This window comes from Notamacropus eugenii, chromosome 2 (genome assembly GCF_028372415.1).
Source record: "Notamacropus eugenii isolate mMacEug1 chromosome 2, mMacEug1.pri_v2, whole genome shotgun sequence".
NCBI classification, from domain to species: Eukaryota; Metazoa; Chordata; class Mammalia; order Diprotodontia; family Macropodidae; genus Notamacropus; species Notamacropus eugenii.
The window spans coordinates 10,781,116-10,796,836 of record NC_092873.1 but is presented as its reverse complement, the minus strand read 5'-3'; the positions used below and the strand labels follow the sequence as shown (position 1 = coordinate 10,796,836).

The window sequence follows — 15,721 nt, the reverse complement described above, 5'->3', positions numbered from 1 at the left end:
GGTGGGGAGGGAGGAAGGGAGAGAACTTGGAACTCAAAGTTTTGAAAACAAATGTTATAAAATTGTTTTTACATGGAAATGGGAAATACAACAGGCAATGCAGTTTACCAAGCTACTTCATCCTAAACAAGACATAAAATAAATAATGTCTTAAATAAATAAGTTATGTTCAATCATTTGTAAATAAGTACACATAAATATAAAACAAACAAAAAAATTCCCGTCTAGTATCATTTGAATGTAAAATTACAGTCTAAAAGGCCATGGAAAAGTACAATGGAATTGGTACTTTGTGAAGTATTTCTCCCAATACAGAATCAGCATGATGTAATGAATACAATAAGCCTCAAGTCCAGAAAGATCTGGTTTCAAATGTTGACACAGAGTTCATCTTACCTGACTCTGAGCCAGAGGTCTGAAATTGCCCCGAATTTCTTCACAAAACTCAGTCCTGGGGGCATCTATTTGACACCACTGATCTCTCCTCACCTTCCATAAGAATATAAGTTCCAGAGAAATCCTCTCTTTTTGCAGAGAGTATTTCCTTACCTGAAAATTCTTGGCGAATGAAATTTCAAGTTCATTCCCTTTTGCTCTTCCTTACATTACACTTTAGTATACATCCCTCACTATTTCAGAATAGTTCGTTGCTCTCTAGGATCTTTATCTTTTACTTATTTTCTTATTAATTTACGTAAAATTATTCAAGTCTTTCTACATGGAGGAAAGACAAAGTCTTCATAAGTCAGAGCACTGGATGGAACCTGTTAATCACATGAAATTCAGTAAGAATGAATACAAAATTATATAATTAAATACAAAATAGTTTCATAAGTATAAGTTGGAGGAAATAGAATTGGACAGCATTTTGTCTGAGAAGATGTTAATCTTAGTCAGTTCTAAACTGAAGCTGAGTTGGTACTGTTATCTGAGAACCCAAAAGCTAGTGTAATTTTGCATCCTATTCAGAGAAGCATAGCTTTCAAAACAGACAAGGTGAAAATCCCTGTGTACTCTGAAGTGAATAGATTGGCTTATCCTGATTAATTCATTTGTGGCTCTCACAGAATTATGACAAGTAGTAAGCACGATGCCTAACAGGAAGACCCTGGGGGTCCATGACTTGTGAGGATCTGTTAAAGGAACTAAAGATATTGATTCTTATGTCTTCAGGATTTTGAAGGACAGTCATTTTGAAGAAAGATGAAGCATTCTGTGCTTCAGACTGAGGATCAGAGCTCGGAGCAATGGATCAGAGTTTCCAAAATGTACATTTTTAGGGTGAATGTCAGGAAAAAATTGTTAACCAACACAAACATCTTGAAACAGAATGCGCTCACTTGAGACGTGGTGGCCACCCCCACCTGTGAAGCCTTCAAGTTGAGGCTTGTAAGAGTTAGGTCCCTAAGAATTGATAAGGCTTGCCTTGGGTAGTGACTGAGGTTGCTTTCCATCTTTGAAATGCTATTATATTTTGGCTTTTCATTTTCAGTAGCCTGCATTTCTTTTAATCTATAAAGCTATTTTCCTTGCTTTTTCACATTCTATATTCCAGTTGAAGGTCAAATGTTGTTGCTGACTTTGGAAGGAAAAAAGATGATTTAAAATTTTCTGAAATTGTTGTCCCCAGGACGAAGAAGAGCTCATCTCAAAGAGACTTTTTTCTGGAGCTAAAAGCCAGAGTTGAACAAGGTGGAATTGTGAATAATCCTCTTGGAAGCAGAAAGAAAGCTTCTTCCCAATTCACTGAGATTTCTGAGGTATTCACTTTGATCACTTTCCAACCTAAGTCCATATTTTCAAAATCAGGACTGTGCTTCTTCATTTTGCTACATATTTGTCATCCTCAGTCCGGTACATCTGTCTACAGCACACAAGTCGGGACATGGCTGGTTATCAAAATCCGCATATGCTGTTTGTTATGCTTGGTTGTTCCTTTTTCCTTTTTCATTCAATGGCCATTCTTGAGACCCAACTCTACTTCAACTCAAAAAATCCCTGGATTTCAGTAATGCCTTTGCCTTTTCTGGTCAGAGAAAAGGGGGAGCTCATCAGTGTCATTCACTCCTAAATTAGTGGGAGAAAGGAATGCAAAGAGGTAGAAAGTGACGCCTCCAAAACAAACCATTTTTATTCCTTGATTAAGCGATTCATCTCTTTGTACTTTTCACGAGAGAGATTAAGGGTTACTATATATATATATACAGAGAGAGCAAATATATAAAAATAGAGCAAATTAATAATATATAATAATACATATATAATTATATATAATATAATAATATATAATATATATACATACATATATATGTATATATATATACACACACACATATGTATATATTATTAATTTGCTCTATTTCACTTTGTTGTCTCATTCATGTCCCATGAAAGAGAAGTAAAAAATATTTGCCACAGAAAAACTTTTCTTAGATTTCTGACCTCTGGCTTTATCTGTGACCTGAATTCCTACATTCATTCTAATTCAACATTGCTCACCATGATAGGAATACATATTCATCAAATTCTAAATTTACAGTTTTGCATTTTCATATTTTCTTCAAAAGTTGTTTGAAGGAAATCATTTGTGTTGGTGGCCCCCAGTAATCCTTGGTTAATGGTGCCCTGGGGTGCTCCTTTTAACTCAGCTGAAACCTCCTCATACCCTCCTGCTACACTTCCAGAAAGGATGTCACAGCATGGAGCTTATAAGCTTTTTGATGTAACTCTTTCCACCAGTCCTGAATGGGGAACAATGCTCCTGGACCAGTTTTACTATGATACAAGTGCAATATGCACTTTTTACACTTTGGCCTCAGTAATGCTTTCATCATTCTTTTAAAATATGATGGTGAAGGGTAGGTTACCATCACTAGGAGAACACACTGCAGGTCTCACTTTTTCCATCCCGAAAATGAGAGGTTTTGACTTAACAACTTCTAAAAGATTTAAATCAGTGTTGCTGTGAAAACGCTACAGCTATCAGCAAAGAGAATTTTCTGAGGACTTCCACTAAGAAATTTATGACTTATCACTTCATTGTTCTGGAGATAATATAATTGTACCAAGACAATGATTCTAAACGTAGGACAAATGCTTGTCTTCAGCTCCTAAGAGGAATTAGCTATTGCAACAGCATGTTTGATTTGGAGTTTGAAGAGACGTGGTTTGAAACACTGCTACTACTACGTACTGAGTGTGACAATGGGCAGGTTATTCAGTAATATCTCCTACCGTAAGTCCTGATGTGTAAAATGGGGAGAATAATCTAAATATTTCCTTCTTAAGTGTGTTGCAAATTTTAGCCGTGATAATATATTGGAAGAACTTTCTAAAATACCTTAAAAGGCAACGTGGCATGAAGACTTCACACAGACCTGAAAGGATTTATTAGAAGTGATGATTAGTGATAGGAGCAGAACCAGGAAAACTCTTTACACAGCAAAAACCGCAGTGTGCAACGAATTTTTCTGGTACACTTAGTAATTCATTGCCATGCAAGTACCTAAAAGATTCTGAATGGCCTCTGGAGGCAAACCGCCTTGCACATCCTGAGACAGAAATACTGAACTGGATAACAGAATGAAGCAGACCATTTTCCTTTGGATTATGTTTTGTTTTATGGTTTCTCCCATTCATTTTAATTGTTCTCTGCAACGTGAAAAACAGGAAAATGTGTTTAATAGGAATGTACGTGTAGAACCTATATAAGATTGTACACAGAATCAGGGAGGGTGTGTGTAGAGAGAGGTGATGGAGGAGAAGGAAAGGGAAAACATCTAAGCTATATGGAAGTGATTCTAGAACACGGAAAACAAAAAAATAATTTAATATAAAAAGGCAATGTGTAAATATTAAGTATTTTTATTTTTATTGTAGCGCTTTGACTATCCAGTTTGGAATAGAATGGATAGAGCAAAGGAAATAAAATATGCTGAAAGGCAGCTTCGTGGGACTAGAAGTTTACTTCTTATCTTCAGATTGATGAAGCACTTTTAAGACCTGTTCTTTTTGAAAACTGAGTTGGACAGAAATGTGAAATAGGTGAAACTCCCTTAATTTAATTTTTTCTGAGGAAACTCTGCTTCTTGGCACCTTGGCATTTATTTTGAATTACTAAGGAAAATCAGAATACATAATTTTGTTTTGAGTAACATTTTTTTTCTGTTTGTTATATTTAGATTCCTAACGGCAATGAGAAAGAAAAATGTCTGTTGAATAAAAATCTAATCCTACACGACGAAGTTGCCAAGCTCAAACTCGAACTAGACACAGTAATAATTAAGGATGAAGAAAAAGAATGTCATTGTATGGAAGATATAAAAGTTTGAAAAGAAAAGATTGAGGAGCTTCAAAAGAATTACAACTGAATGCAGAAGTCTTAAGAAAAATTACATTCCAGTGCAGTGGAAAAGTACATGATCTGACGACTGAAAATGCAGTGCTGAACTTTAAATTGAACAATGCAAAACAGAGACAGAGTAGAGAGAGTAATTGCATCATGAAGTTCCCATGCGATTTCTGCTGTTCTCGATCATGAGCAAAGTGAGTCATCAAACTAGCCCATGAACATTCCTTTCAGGGAGAATGAGATGAGTGGCTTTGTTTACAACACAAGCTATCATGACACCCCTAGCTTAAGAGAGAACAATGGTGTCCTTCCTCATGAACTGTCTAAAGCTGAAAGAAAAACCAATAGTTTAGAGAATTAGCTGTCTGGTGCACAATTGCTTCAGGGAAAAGACACCCATTTAAAAAGCATACAGAGAGAATTAAACCTTGCCCAACAGAAGAAAAGGAACTTCAACACACAAATCAACTGAAAAAGGGGAAAGTGAACAAGTTACATTATCAAATGGGAATCTATTCAAGAAAGATTAGCACAAATTCAGAGTGAAAATATGTTGTTTCAGCAACAGCTTGAAGACACCCAAAAGAAAACCATGACTAAAGAAAAGTTCTTGAGTGAATCCCAGGTACTGTTCATTGATCTTTTGAATATAGTTTGTGCTGACACTGAAAAACAAGTTCTTACGGTAGAATAGAGAAGTAAAGTGTTGACCAGTGAATGTATGTACTTAAGAGAGCAAATGTGTATATATGAAAATGTGTAGGCTGAAAGAGAGGTAGGGTTTTAAGAATTCTGCTTGGGTAAACATGTAACTTTTTGAAATGAAAGTCAAAATTGATTTGATGAAGATAATTTAAGCATTGAATTTTCAGCAGGCACGCAATATTATTAACTTTTATTGTCAAAATTTTGAAATGTAAGAAAGAAGAATGAGAAGCAATAGTATGATAAAATAATACCATAAAAACGCATAAGTAAGTGTGAATTTAATAATAGTAATGAAATGAAATACAGTAAAATACAGGTAATTAAGTTCATAAAAGTAAATACTTAATATATCAAATTAAAATTTCTATGAAATAGAAATAAATTTTCATAAAGAAAGTATTTATGTAGAAATAAATAAAAATAAATACATAAAAGTATAAAAATAAAATAAAAAAATAAAGTGTCAGTGTCATCTTTTAGGTAAGATGACTCACTTTGCTTAAAGAAATTGTATAGTCAATGAAATTTTTTTTTCATTAGCATAGATAGTGTTATCTCTTGTGCATAGATATTGATTAATTTATTATTCTCATTCCTTTCCAAATATTACATTTTCTTAATGAAATACAATAAATTATTTGAAATGCTAAAACTTCTGAAGAATCCTACAAAATTTTGCTAGGAATAATGTAGCAATTAAAATCATATATCTCCCTTGAGATACTCGTGAGTATTACCGTTACCCTTTTCATAAGATTTTTAAAATATTCATCAGTCTGACGAGTTTTTATTCATACTCCTTTGAACTAGTTTTAGAAACATTGAAGAGTGAATCATATTTTTAGTGGAATTCCAATGACTAGTCTCTACCTTTCTTTAAAATTTAGGACAGTATTTCTATTAAAAGGAATATAATTATGCACTAAGCATTAATATTTTTTGTGTTAATAAACTTATTTTTTTTTTGCAGCTACAAAGTCAACCAGTACATATTTACTTTTTTTTTGGATTTTTTAAAAATTTATTTATTTAGCTTTTAACATTCATTTTCACAAAATTTTGGGTTCCAAATTTTCTCCCCATTTCTCCCCTCCCCCCGCCCCAATTCACTGAGCACTCTAATTGCCCCTATTACCGATCGACCCTCTCTTCGAACATCCCTTCCTTCCCTTGTCCCGATCTTCTCTTTTGAACTGTAGGGCCAGATAACTTGTTATACCCCATTACCAGTATTTCTTATTTCCTAATAGTAAGAACAATACTTGAGAGTTGTTCCTAAAACTTTGACTTCCAACTGTTCTTCATCCCTCCCTCCTCACCCATTCCCTTTGGGAAACAAGCAATTCAATATAGGCCATGTCTGTGTAAGTTTGCAAATGACTTCCATAATGGTCGTGTTGTGTAAGACTAACTATATTTCCCTCCATCCTATCCTGCCCCCCCATTGCTTCTATTCTCTCTTTGGATGCTGTTGCTCCCCAAGAGTGATGACTTCAAATTGCTCCCTCCTCCCAATGCTCTCCCTTCCATCATCCCCCCCACCCTGCTTATCTCCTTCTCCCCCACTTTCCTGTATTGAAGATCAGTATTCATACCAAAATGAGTGTGCATTTTATTCCTTCCTTTAGTCGAATTGATGAGAGTAAGCTTCATGTTTTTCTCTCACCTCCCCTCTTTTTCCCTCCACTGAAAAGTCTTTTGCTTTCCTCTTTTATGACAGATAATTTTCCCCATTCCATTTCCCCCTTTCTCCTCCCAATGTATTTCTCTCTCACCACTTAATTCCATTTTTTTTAAAGATATGATCATATCCTCTTCAATTCACTCTGTGCTGTGTGTGTGTGTGTCTGTGGGTGTGTAATCTTACCAACTACTCAGATACTGAAAAGTTTGCAGAGTTACAAATATTATCTTTCCATGTAGGAATGTAAACATTTCAATTTTAGTAAGTCCCATATGACTTCTCTTTGCTATTTACCTTTTCATGCTTCTCTTCGTTCTTCTGTTTGAAAGTCAAATTTTCTTTTCAGCTCTGGTCTTTTCATCAAGAGTACTTGAAAGTCCTCTATTTCATAGAAAGAGCATTTTTTCCCCTGAACTAATATACTCAGTTTTGCTGGGTAGGTGATTCTTGGTTTTAGTCCTAGTTTCTTTGACTTCTGGATAATCACATTCCATGACCTTCGATCCCTTAATGTGGAAGGTGCTAGATCTCTTGTTATCCTGATTTTATTTCCCCAGTACTTGAATTGTTTCTTTCTAGCTGCTTGAAATATTTTCTCCTTGACCTGGGAACTCTGAAATTTGGCCACAATGTTCCTAGGAGTTTCTCTTTTTGGATCTCTTTCAGGTGGTGATCCGTGGATTCTTTCAATATTTATTTTGCTCTCTGGTTCTAGAATCTCAGGGCAGTTTTCCGTGAAAATTTCATGAGAGATGATGTCTAGGCTCTTTTTATGATCATGGCTTTCAGGTAATCCCAAAATTTTTAAATTGTCTCCCCTGGATCTATTTTCCAGGTCAGTTGTTTTTCCCCATGAGATATTTCACATTATCTTCCATATTTTCATTCTTTTCGTTTTGTTTTGAGATTCCTTGTTTTCTTATAAAGTCATTAGCCTCCATCTGTTGAATTCTAATTTTTAAAGGACTATTTTCTTCAGTGAGCTTTTGGACCTCCTTTTCCATTTAGCTAATTCTACTTTTTAAAGCGTTCTTCACCTCATTGACGTTTTGAAACTCTTTTGCCAATTGAGTCAGCCTATTTTTGAAGGTGTTATTTTGTTCAGCATTTTTTTGGGTCTCCTTTAACAAGGTGTTGGCCTGCTTTTCATGCTTTTCTTGCATCTCTCTCATCTCTCTTCCCAGTTTTTCCTCCACCTCTTTAACTTGATTTTCAAATTCCTTTTTGAGCTCTTCCATGTCCTGAGACCATTGAATATTTATTTTGGTTGTTTGGGATACGGAAGCCTTGACTTTTATGTCTTTCCCTGAGGGTAAGCATTGCTTTTCCTCATCCAAATGTATGGGAGGAGACATCTGCTCACCAAGAAAGTGACCTTCTACAGTCTTATATTTTTTCCCTTTTTGGGGCATTTTCCCAACCAGTTACTTGACTTTTGGGTCCTTTGGCAAGAGCAGGGTATTCTCCGGGAATCTGTGAGATTTCACTTCCTCCAAAGTGGCACAATCAAGCGTGTCCTGGTCTGGATGCAGAGAGGGATTTCTATGCCAAGAATCTTAGCAGATACCTCTCCACTGGCACTTGGCCTCGAGTTCCCAAGTCAGCACTTGGGGCTGATTTTCAGATAGGCTGGATGGCAGGGCCACCATTCAGTGTGAAGCAAAGAGCAGCTAGCCCAGGGCCTCCACCCAGGGCAGAGGCAAGACTCAGCTCTTCAATGGCCCCAGGGGTTTTTACGCTCCAACAAGGGAGCTTCCATAGGGGCTGCTGTGCAAGATCTGTGGCCACTGCCTGCTGCCAGAGCTATGGGAAAGCCGTCTCCCTTCCTGGTCTGCTGATTGAACCCCATCACTGGCCTTTGGTGCCTGTGGGCCAAGGGGTCTGAGGCCTCACTGTTGCAACTGCAGATTCAGCCCCTGAGGTGTCCTCACTAATCTTATTTTTTAATTGTTTGGGTGTCCCTACTAATTTTTTTTTATCTCAGTATTTTTTATTGTTTTAATAATTATCCTTGCTCAGTGTCCAAAATTGCAGTTTCTAGAATCATTGCCTTTTATTTGTTGAATATGCATTGCCCCTTACAATCTACTAGCAGTTCTCATTCTCTCTGATTCATCATCAATTCAATGGGGAAACACGTCACAAAAAAATTTTTAAATTTTATTTTTAGTATATATGGTCATGAATTTGAATCCAGTCCTTCCATACTACAATTCAGTTTACTTGTATGTATTTAGTTAATTAGGTCAGTTTTATTTTCACAAGTTTTTATTGCCATCTTTCTGCTTTCTGCTTCCTTCAAAAATTTACTAGATGTTATTTAAATTTAATGTTTCAAGGCACTTAATATTATCTAATAAGAGAAAAAAAAGCTTTAGTTCCTTTTATTTTTTGGTTTCATTTTCTCTTACTCACTGGTGCATTCACATACTTTGCTGTATGGTGAACTGAAGATGATATTTTGTAGCATATCTCTCTATGCATTTGTGACTGTGTATTTCTGTGCATATTTGGACATATGGATATGTGCATATGGATGAATATACTTATGTATGTAGAAACACTGACCTTGCAATATACTGTGTATACATAAGTGGGAAAACTACCCTATTTTTATTGTTTTCATTTTCTCTGTCCATTGGCTACAGCCAGACGTGTAATTCCTATTCTAATGGATAAGTGAATTGCTTTGAAGCCTTGGCAAAGAGAGTTGAACATGTGAAAGGTAGTTAACAAGGATATATGTTGCAGTTTTGGCTGCGAGCAAACTAAAACATACTTGTCAAGTGCTTTTACTAAGCCTGATAAGGATATCAGCACCTATGTTCATTCTCCAGGGGAAACTATGAGAGGAACGAAAATGCATCCCTTTCTTATGCATGTCTTCCTCATTGTAAAGGCAGGGGCAGAGAAAGAAAGTAGTTCACGTTTCTGAAAAAGGGAAGGGGAAACCCCTAATGTTTCTATCAAATATAAAAACTATTGATTATTCCCACTCCATTACATCACCTTCCATGTCAATTTCAGATAAAAGAGTTTAGTCCCTAGGTAACTTTGGAGGTCTTTTAATTTTTCTCTGAAAGAGGTGATGGGGAAATCAGGTTGAATGCATTGCTTAATGGGGAGTACACTGAGCAAGAAGAAGACAGCATTTGATCCATGCTGAGTGGAGGTGAAGTTGTATAGTTAATTGAGGTTTGTAGTCTCAGGAGACAAGTTCCAATCCTCTTCTCTCTCAATGACTGCCTTTAGGACCTTGAGTAATTCATTTAACTTCGTTGGGCTTCAGTTTTCATGTTGGCAAAATGAGGTGCTTGTATTAAATAGTCCTTAATATATCTCTAGCTGTAAATCTATGGTAATTATGAATATATAAATGAAGTTAAGTTGAAAGAGAAAATATTAATTTCTGTTCATTTTAAAAGTGTGTTCGTTTTTTTATGAGCTAATATCATGTCATGGAATCATGAACAGAAATAATTTGGAAATATTTCACTCAGGTTACAGTAAGAAAGCTTCAACAAGAACTTGCTGATTCTTTGTGATATCATTCCATGACAGTAGTTTCACAAGTTGCATCATTTTATCGAACTGATTTTGAAAATAAGAAAAAACTACAGGAGAAATTAGATCAAAGGAAAAGTAATGTATGTATGCATAAAATCTATAATTTCTCACTGGTTAAGGGAAAGTGTGTTGAGTGTGCTATTTCCTTTATTTCATCAATATTATAAATTTTCTGAACACTATGCCTGTCATTTACACTCACATAAAGCTAGACATAAAAACTCCACCAACTGTACACTTGAATTTTAATATATTAAATTAAATTATATTTAATATTTTTTTTAATTTTTCATTTGTAACATATTTCATATCACATAAAACAATTCCCACCTTTGGTCGGGTGATATCTCTTTTAAAGTGTTCACAATGTAGACCGCAATGTAATTTTTTTTAGCAGTATCCAACTGAGATACTAATGATAACTATGTATGCTAACTTCATAAGCCCTTGTCCTAATTGTCTCCACATTCCTACTAAGAAGTAGACGACCTTAGCTTACTGTTGTTGTTCTAAACTCCTAAGCCTAATAGCTTAATTTTAGACTTGACCTTGGATGTTCCCCTACCAACAAGCTATAATTTAATTGATCTCGTATTAGGCTTACCACCCTTTTGACTAGAGGAAATTGCCACTAAGTGTTAGGACATTGCAGCGAAAAACAAATCTCCCCAAATTCCTGTCAGTTTCAGGCAGGAATAGATTGTCAACTTGCATTCACTGAGGCTTCGAGTCTGCCAGCTATCAGTGGGGAAATTGAGTCAGGAGAATCCTACCTCAGCCCAGGCTGTACAGCCGCTCTCCCACCCTTCCCATGAGATCACCTTTTTCAATTCCTATACAGGCTTAATGGCACCATGGATTGGAGGCTCAGATTACTATTTTGCTATCCATATATGGAGTTAGATTCAGAAGAACAGTCACTTAGTAGTCTCATAGCATCTTCAAATAGCAAGTTGCAATGACCACGGTTTCAGTTATGACTATAATTTCACATTGGCTAAGGCACATCTTTTGAGAGAAGTCTTAAGTGACTTCTATGCCGTTCTATACCTGTTTTAGTTCCCACTTAAATAACGATCATAAAAAAAAATTTACCAATCAAACCTTAACCTTTCCATCAATGCCCATTTTACCCCAGGTTACCTGACTCTAGGAGGTTTAGAATAAAATGCATTTCCCCAATCTAACGATGTCTCTGGTGTAGTCTCAGTAATTAATTCTGTCAATTGTTTTAATGTTAAGTGCTTTAACATCACTTTGTAACATGTCCAATTATTCTCCCTATCTCTCCCGTCCCCCCACCCACTAATTCCCTGCATTCTGATTACCCCTTCACTCAATGAGCCCTCCCTTCCATCACACCACACCCTTCCCTTTTCCCCATCTTCTGTCTTATCTTGTAGGGCAAGATAAATTTCTGTACCTCACTACCTGTGTTACCTGTTTATGGGTTATATGCAATAAAAATTATCAGCATTCCTTTCTACTGCTTTGAATTCAACCTTTTTTCCATCCCTCTCTCCTTCTCTCCCTCCCTCCCTCCCTACTCATCCCCCAGAGAAGGCAAATAATTTAATACAGAGTAAATGCAGGCCGCTTTAAAGAAGACTTCTATAATAATCATGTTTTCTAATACTAACTATATTTCCCAGTATCCTGTTCTATTCCCCGGTATGTTTTATTCCTTCATTTAACCTTCTTCCTTCCCAAAAGTGTTTATTTCTAGTTATTCCCTTCTTCCATTTGCCCTCCCTTCTATCATTCCCCTCACCCCTCTTGTTGCCTCCTGTGCTACATTCCTCTAGTATAACAGAGATTTTTATACCAATTTGAGTGAGCATTTAATTTCCCTCCTTTAGACGAATGTAGTGAGAGTAGCATCACTTACCCCCTGTCCTCTTCTCCCTTTTCTCCTCCATGGAACTAGATTTTTCTTTCTCTCTTTATGAGTTATAGCCCATCCCATTGCATTTCTCCCTTTCTCCTCCCAGTATGTTACTCCCTCACACTTCAGGTTTTTTCTATATATTATTTTTGTAGATATCCTCTCTTCTGATTCAACACAGCCTGTACTCTTTGTCAATGCGTGTGTGTGTGTGCATGTGTGCATGTGTATACAATCCTTCCACCTACCCAAACACTGAGAATAGTCTCAAGAGTTATAAATAATTTCCTTCCAAGTAGGAAGATAAACACTTCAGATTTAGAGAGTTTTTTTATGACTTTTCTTTCCTGTTTATCTTTTGAAGCTTCTCCTGATTTTTGTGTTTGAAAGTCAAATTTTCTGTACAAGTCAGGTCTTTTCAACATGAATGCTGCAAAGTCCTCTATATCACTGAATGACCATTTGTTCTCCTGAAGTATTATACTCAGTTTTGCTGGGTAGCTCATTCCTGGTTTTAATCGCAGTTCCTTTGACTTCTAGAATATGCTTTTCCTAGCCCTTCAATCCCTTAATGATGAAGCTAACACATCTTGTGTTATCCTGATTGTATTTCCACAACACTCGAATTCTTTCTTTCTAGCTGATTGCTGAATTTCCTACATGACCTTGGAACTCTGAAATTTGCCATGATCTTCCTAGGAGTTTCTTTTTTCGGGTGTTTTTCTGGAGGTGGTAAGTGGATTCTTTCAATGTTTATTTAGTCCTCTCGTTCTAGAATATCAGCACTGTTTTCCTCAATAATTTCATGGAAGATAATGTCTACGCTCCTTTTTTGATCATGACTTTCAGGTAGTCCAATAATTTTTATATTGTCCTCCCAGGATCTATTTTCCAGGTCATTTGTGTTTCCATTGAGGTGTTTCACATTATCTTGTATTTTTTCAAACTCTTTTTTGTTTGTTTTCTAACTGCTCGGTTTATCTTACACTCATTCATTTCCCTGAACTCAGTTCTCTGTTTCAGAGAACTGTTTTGCTCACTGAGCTTTTGAACCTTTTCCTTCTTTTGCCTAATTCAACTTTTTATTGCCTCCTTCTCCTCCCTGGCTTTTTGGACCTCTTTTCCCAATCGTGTCAGTCTCTTTATAAAGGTTTTATTTTCCTCAGCATTTTTGTGGTTGTCCTTGAACCAGGTGCTACCTTGCTTTTCGAGTTTTTCCATTGCCTGAGTCTACTTTAAGTTCAGTTTGGAGGCCCTGGAGGCAGAGGTCTTAACTTCCTGTGACAGTAAGTCTTGTTCTTTCTTGTCTGAAAGGATGGGAGGAGACAGCTGGTCACCAAGAATGTAACCTTTGATGGTCTTACATTTTTTCCCTTTTTGGGGCACTTTCACAGCCATTTACTATCACTCAGGGATGACGTTTAGATCAGCTGCTCCCTACTGCCAGAGGCTTTCAGTTGAGCTTCTTGAACAATGGACCCAGGTTACTTCCCACCCTCTGTGGCTTCCCGTGTCTGCTCCTGGCCTCTGCCATCACTTTGGGCTATTGCTGAAGAAATCCCTTTACCTCTCCCCAGCTGGGAAATCCCTCCCCCATTGACTTTGGGTGATTTCTGTGTTGCTTGTGGGTTGAAGTAAGTAGGATCCTCCCTGTTAGGAGCTCTTCCCAGAGGTCTGTTCAGGTCCTCTTCCTCCCAGTGCCGCATGGCCAGGGTTGAGCTCTGCTCTGCTCAGCGTCCTGTGAGATAGACCTTTCCTGTAAGCCTGCAGGTTGCCTTTGACTGGAAACCTCTTTTGCTCTGTTGTTCTGAGACTTCTGTTGCTCTACACTTTGTGGAGAGACCTTTTTACCGTTATTTTGTGGGCTGTAGGGGAAGTGCTAAAGTATATGCATCTTCCTACTCCTCCATCCTAGCCCCACCCAATATTTAATCATTTCACAGCATTCACTCTTTATGTGGTTGCCAATTTTGTTTTTCTAGCCTTACACAAAGAATCGGGTGTTTTTCCAACTGCCAATAATAAGTAAATCATTTCTATCATACTTCATATTTAGAAAGACCTTTACATTTATTTCCTGATTTATTCCCCCAAACAGCACTGTGAAGTAGAAATTATTTCTCTCCTTCTCTTCGAACTACTCCTTGAATAAAAGCAAAATGTCATTTCGTCAAAATTTGTAAATATATAAATTACACATGCAAAATGCCATTGAGAATGAAAGTAATTAGGTGGAGAATCTCATTATTATCTTCTACCTTAATCAAAGTGACCTCACCATGCTGATTTCCAGCTCCATACGTTCAGCACCCTCTTCTTCTCACTTAGTTACACTTCCCTATTTAGTATACCTATCTAAAACCTATCTACTCTTCACTTCAAGGTGCCTTTGAATTACAAAAGTATGATTCTTTTGCCATAACGCTTTTTGAACTTTTCATACCTATTGAATTCTTAATCTCCTGAATTCCACTTAGATTTGGACAAACCATAATTTAGTGGTTAACTTTATACTGATTTCCTTATGGTGTTCACATCTGTTAACAAATTATCATGTCCTGATTCTAAGTCTGTTTTTTTCAACTAGATTGTGGTTCCTTGAGGACAAGAATTATTTATTCTTCATTTACTCAATAGAGCTTCCTTTTCCCAGAGTGTTGGCAGTATAAGTAAGTGTTATTACTGTAATAGTAAAAGACGTTGTAGTAGTTGTTCTAGCAGTAGTAGCACGAGTAGTAGAAGAGGAAGAACAAGGAAAGTAAATGTTTATTTGTTGATTTTACCATGAATTGAAAGTTTACCCAACATTAAATTTGTTCTAAGGCAATAATGGGCCTAAAGCATTTTTTTGTTTTTCTGGTCTTATTTTTTATGCATTTTCAATTTCCCAGAGACCCAGTGGCAAAATAGAAATTCAGTATAAAATTATTTCATTCTCAACATTTTTAGTATTAGAAATTGTTACGATGAATGTGAAGTTAATCGTAGAATAACATGGCAGTCAAAGTCTCACAACCTGCTCCTTTTATTACTATAAAATGCCTTTCTCCATAATCAGTTGCTTTCCCACAGTTACATGTATTATGTAGTAGGCTATTTATCATGATACCAGCCCAAAATTATAGAAATAGATATTTCTGATAACGTTCAAAACACAGTTTCAACCTAGTATCCATCGTACGTGGAAAACTAAGCAAAATCTATGTCAAAGCAGTCAAAAAGAGAACTTTGGATGGTGAGAATTTTCAGAGATACATTGGGGAATTTTGTATAGAGATTTGAACCTAGACTTACAAAGATCTGCCTTCATATATGGTCTTAGGTGCGAAGGCATAGCAAGGAAGCAACAATTTAGATTCCATCTCTGACAACATGAAATTGGTCATTTAATTCACACTCAGGGGAAAGTGGCACCATTTCTTGTCTAATTTTCCTGATGATGAAAATGTTCACTACGTAAGACTTCAGTGAAATGATAGTTACTTTCTTCATCAAAACTTATTTCATCAACCAGTGACTGTTAATT

General features: G+C 36.4%; 1 long non-coding RNA gene across 1 annotated transcript; it reads left to right on the top strand.

The window, feature by feature from the left end:
- Positions 1–1,569: 1,569 nt before the first annotated feature.
- Positions 1,570–10,523, top strand: LOC140524356 (uncharacterized). The gene is made up of 4 exons (XR_011973686.1): positions 1,570–1,760; positions 3,880–4,044; positions 4,182–4,976; positions 10,244–10,523. It is a non-coding gene; the product is annotated as an uncharacterized lncRNA (long non-coding RNA).
- The last annotated feature ends 5,198 nt before the right edge of the window (positions 10,524–15,721 follow it).